Below are 5,455 nucleotides of genomic sequence, written 5' to 3'. Positions count from 1 at the left end.
TAAAATATATACAATACATAATCAAATTCACCAAATTTAGATGAATAAATTTAACAATTCATTTTAGATTTTAGAATCTAATTAATCGGGTACATTACTCATGAAAACTTATAAAGAGAGTTAATCATCATGGCTATGTCTAGACTGGTATGATTTTCCTCACATGCTTTTAACAGAAAAGTTTTTTGTTAAAAGCATTTGCGAAAAAGAGCGTCTAGATTGGCACGGATGCTTTTCCACAAAAGCACTTTTTGTGGAAAAGCGTCCGTGCCAATCTAGACGCGCTTTTCCACAAAAAAGCAGCGATCGCCATTTTCGCGATCGGGGCTTTTTTGCGCAAAACAAATCTGAGCTGTCTGCACTGGCCCTTTTGCGCAAAAGCTTTGTGCAAAAGGACTTTTGCCCGAACAGGAGCAGCATAGTATTTCCGCAAGAAGCACTGATTTCAGACAGTAGGAAGTCAGTGTTCTTGCGGAAATTCAAGCGGCTAGTGTAGACAGCTGGCAAGTTTTTCTGCAAAAGCAAGTGCTTTTGCGGAAAAACTTGCCAGTCTAGACACAGCCCATGTGATACCTCTCCTGTCATCCATTTTCAGAAACATAGAGGCTAGGAACACCATTTCCACCCTTCCTGGCTAATAGCCATTGATGGACCTAATCCCCATGAATCTATCTAGCTCTTTTTTGAATCCTGTTAAAGTCCTAGTCTTCATAACATCCTCTGGTAAGAGTTCCACAGGTTGACCATGGGCTGAGTGAAGAAAACTTCCTTTTGTTTGTTTTAAACCTGCTGCCTATTGCTTTCATTTGGTGACCCTTAGTTCTTATATTGTGGGAATAAGTAAACAACTTTTCCTTATTCACTTTTTTCACACCAGTCATTAATTTATAAACCTCTCTCATATCCCACATTAATCTCCTCTTTTCTAAACTGAAAAGTCCAAGTCTTTTTAATGTCTCTTAATATGGGACCTGTTCCAAACCCCTAATCATTTTTATTGCCCTTTTCTGAACCTTTTCCAATGCCAATATATCTTTTTTTAGGTGAGATTACCACATTTGTATGCAGTATTCAAGATGTGGGAGTACTATGGTTTTATACAGAGTCATTAAAATAGTCTCTGTCTTATTCTCTATCCCTTTTTAAATTATTCCTAACATTCTATTTGCTTTTTTGACTGCTGCTGTATACTGAGTGGATGTTTTCAGAGAACTATACACAATATTGGCTGTCTACACACTGGGCCACTTATTCTGGAAAAGCAGCCGCTTTTCCGGAATAACTTGAAAGCTGTCCACACTGGCCCCTTGAATTTCTGGAAAAGCACTGACGATCTACTGTAAAATTGTCAGTGTTTTTCCGGAAAAACTATGCTGCTTCCGTTCGGGCAAAAGTCCTTTTCCGGAAAAACTGTTCCGGAAAAGGGCCAGTGTAGACAGCACAGTAGTCTTTTCCACAAAAAAGCCCCGATCACGAAAATGACAATCGGGGCTTTTTTGCGGAAAAGCGCGTCTACACTGGCCACGGACGCTTTTCCGGAAAAAGTGCTTTTCCGGAAAAGCATCCTGCCAATGTAGACGCGCTTTTTCCGGAAATACTTATAATGGAAAACTGTTCCGTTTTAAGCATTTCTGGAAAAGGTTGCCAGTGTAGACGTAGCCAATGACTCCAAGATCTCTTTCTTGAGTAGTTGTAGCTAAATTAGTCCCCATTATATTGTATGTATAGTTGGGATTATTTTTCCAATGTGCATTACTGTGCATTTATCAACATGAAATATAAGTTGCTTGTGGAAAGCAGATAAATCAGTGAGTAAAGACTGAGCTGAGTAATTGAGAATTTTGGATAGGTTGTCTATTAAAAATACAGTCCATCCAGAAAGTATTTGAGTTACTTTCCAGATACTACAACTTAAACTAACCCAATTCATCTGCAGATGAGGCTTTATCACAATACTTTAAAAGAAGAATAAACTTTATTTGTTAATTAAGACCAAGGAAATGGGTTTGCAGAAGTTGTATATAGATTTCAGTCTAACATCACCTGCAGTTCTTGACTTTCCAAACAGCACAATGGTGATTTAAATGAGCAAGTCGGAACAGGCAGCTGTACATTAATGGAAACTTATTGAACTTAATTGCAAAAGCTTTCTAATGCTAAAGAACAGAAAACAACCACCGAGAAGAAAAGATGCATTAATTACTCTATTTAGTTAACTAACATAGCTTTCTCTTGTTGGCAAGTTTTGCAGGAGGTTGCTACTTCCCGTAGGCACAGCCATACACATTTTTGCATGTGGTACAGGCAAGCCCACAGATCCATTGAGTTCAGAGGTGTGGTGTGTATGTGTCTGTTATTTATCCTTCTCAAGAAGTCATTTCCACAAACACTTTTGTTTTTTAAAAAACAATTTAACTTACGTATTTTCTTATAGCAGATGCAAAATGCTCCAAGCTACTATCTATAGCTAGGATGGGATTTTAGGATGTGTTCAGCACTGACCTAATGCTAGTCCACTAATGTGCTTTTGGAAACCTTACTCTTAGTCAGTACTCCAGGCCTTTCATCTTCCCAATGTCATCTAAGTAATCCTTGTGGCCAGTGAAAGGCCTGATACCACAAGCAACTACCAATGGGCACGTGGCCTGATACTGCTCCTAATGATGTCAGCAGTGCATGATTATTGTAAGGTATTTAGATGCCTAAACACACAGATAGGTGCTTAGTGGGATTTTCATAAGCACCTGGAGTCCTTCCTGCATCTTTAAGCACTTGGCCCCTAGTGCTATGAATAAGGTGCTATAAATAGAGACCTAGAATGGCTCTCTCCTTACTATAAGTGGTTTCCCCTTCAGATACTCTCACTGTCTTTTCACTGTTGGGGGTGGGCCACATCCACCCCAATTTAATTAGCATTGATGTTACACTTCCATCTCTGTATCCCTTCCTTTCTTTCACTTCAAGCATCTGAGGAAGTGAGTTGTATCTCACGAAAGTTTATGCACCAACAAATTTGTAAGTCTTTAAGGTACCACTGAATGCCTTCTGTTTTTTTCCTGAAAGACTAAAACAGCTACCCCTCTAAAACATCTGGTGAATAGTCTCTTCAGCTTCACTAGAGCAGCTACTCATGGTAGAAAGGAATATACCAGGCAGTATTTACAGGAAGAAACAAGCAGGAACTTCTTTCCAGGAGTGTAACAATTACCTTGTTGTATGAGGAACTCTTGCTCTCTCTGTGTCTTGTTTTCCTCTTACATCCATTCACACATTATTTAACTTTTGACTTGGACACAGCAGGTAAAAGCATTTAACAGCACAAAGAAACTTGGCTGCTTGTTCAAAGGCGCAGAAAAGAAAGGGGGTATAACAAAATGCAGCTCGTTTACAATTTTTGTTTTAAATTTTCACGTTTTCAGCACTGCATTCTTCTAACATGAGAAGGATAAAGAGGAAAGAAAAGAAATTGCATTCCACAGAGACAGCATAATATTTTCCAGTGTTCTCTACTGTCTTCAATTTTCATTTTTAAGAAACATGCTGATTCTTCTAAAGAGAAAAGATCAGCAATAAATACTTAACAGGGAAGAGCTCGCTGTGCTTATAGGACATGGTGTATGAGGAAGAGCAATTTGATTTTCTTACCTTGTGGACGCAAGCTCAACGCACATAAGACACTAAGGTTATGTCTACACTACATCTACACTACAAAGAGAAGTTGGAAAAAGATACACAAATTGCACGGGGCTAAATTTCAGAAAAACATGCTCTTTCGACACATCCCTTCTTCCTCATATAATGAGGATTACCGGGATGACGAAAAAACATGTCCACTTTTTCGGAAATTGTTCCGAAAAAGCAGACGTGACCCTTTGCTGGTAGCCTTTCCAGAGACAGTGACAGACTTAAAGGAGTTCAATCTATTTAATTTATTTTAGAGAAAGTTGTGGGGTTCCTTAATCATAATCTGTGGGTATCTATATGGGGAAAGAATTCTGATAGCAGACTAGTGTACATACTAGCACAGAAAGGCATGGCAAGATCCCATGGCTGGAAATTACTACTAGATAATAGTCAGACTAGAAATAAAATAGTTTTTTTAACAGTGAAGATAAATGACCACTGGAATAATTTATAGGGATTGATGCAGGAATCCCTGAGTGAAATTATCTGGCTGGTATGAGGCAGCAGGTCTGACTAGTGATGGAATCTCCTGGACTTAAAATCCAGGATGCCCATGGAAGTCTATGGGACTTAAACTGTTTGCAGGCCTCCATTGACACCCAGCATAGGATGGCATTTCAAATCTGTAGCATGAACTCCTTTCCTACCTACACAGGTTGTCCTTCATTGTTAGTGAAGTGCAAGCTTGCATCACTACTACCTGGCTGTATCTATCCTATGGCTACAAAATAGAGGACTTCATTTTCTAGGGCTGCCAGTTCAGCACCTTTCAACAGCACTCAATTTATTATTAAAAATATTGAAGTGTGTCTCACAACTTATCAAACTTGTGCATGTACACAAACACAAATTAGTTAAATCTCTAAATTGCACAGAAGACAACCTACCAAGTCTCTGAGCTTCAGGGGGTAGCCAAGTTATCTGAGGAAGTGGGCTGTGCCCACGAAAGCTCGTGATTTCATCGTCATGTTTTGTTACTCTATAAAGTGCTAACAGACCATTTGTTGTTTTTTACCAAGTCTCTGTGGAAGTGAAGTCACCATTCCAACATCCCTTGGTACTCAGCAAAGAATCTTTAGCAATTTGCAAAAATACAAAATAATGTGACTGTACATTAAAGAGGCTGACTTACAGACAGCTCAAGTGGGAACCCTCACTCAGTGACTTTTTTATTTAAACAGAAAAAAATACTCCTTTTGAGTTAAGGTTTTTCAGAGTTTCCGCCCCACTCACTTTAGATAGGTCTATTTTGGCTTACTTTCATGTGTCTGGAGTCTACTGATGTTCCCCCCTTCCATAAATGGTGTCAGGCTGCTGGAATAAATCAAATTATTCTCCATCTGTAGGCTCTATATTCATCCCCTGAGTTATGAGACCACATATGAGGTATAAATATTTATATGATACTATTTACTCAGGAAGTATGTACATAACTAATTTGTTTGAAAGAAGAAAGCCCAGTTCTGATTGCTTTAACATTTCCCTACCTCCCCCCAACATATGTGTGCATACACATAGCAACAGGAAAGGACACTCTGTATTAATTTGATGTTGTACATGCATACGCATACACGTGTTCAAGGCAGCAACTTGCCTGGATAGTCTCTTTTGAGAATGCCTTCTCTCAAATTGAAACTTTTGATTTAGATAATTATGCAGCATCAAATTGTTAGGAAACCAAAGCCTAAAATGGGAAATGAGTGCCCAATTCCTCTTACTAGCCTAGAGTGTCCAGTCTACAAGATACTGATTACCTCAATGGGTTTCAATC

Source organism: Pelodiscus sinensis, chromosome 1, assembly GCF_052426305.1.
Source record: "Pelodiscus sinensis isolate ZL-2025 chromosome 1, ASM5242630v1, whole genome shotgun sequence".
NCBI classification, from domain to species: domain Eukaryota; kingdom Metazoa; phylum Chordata; order Testudines; family Trionychidae; genus Pelodiscus; species Pelodiscus sinensis.
Note: the sequence above shows the minus strand (reverse complement) of the source record.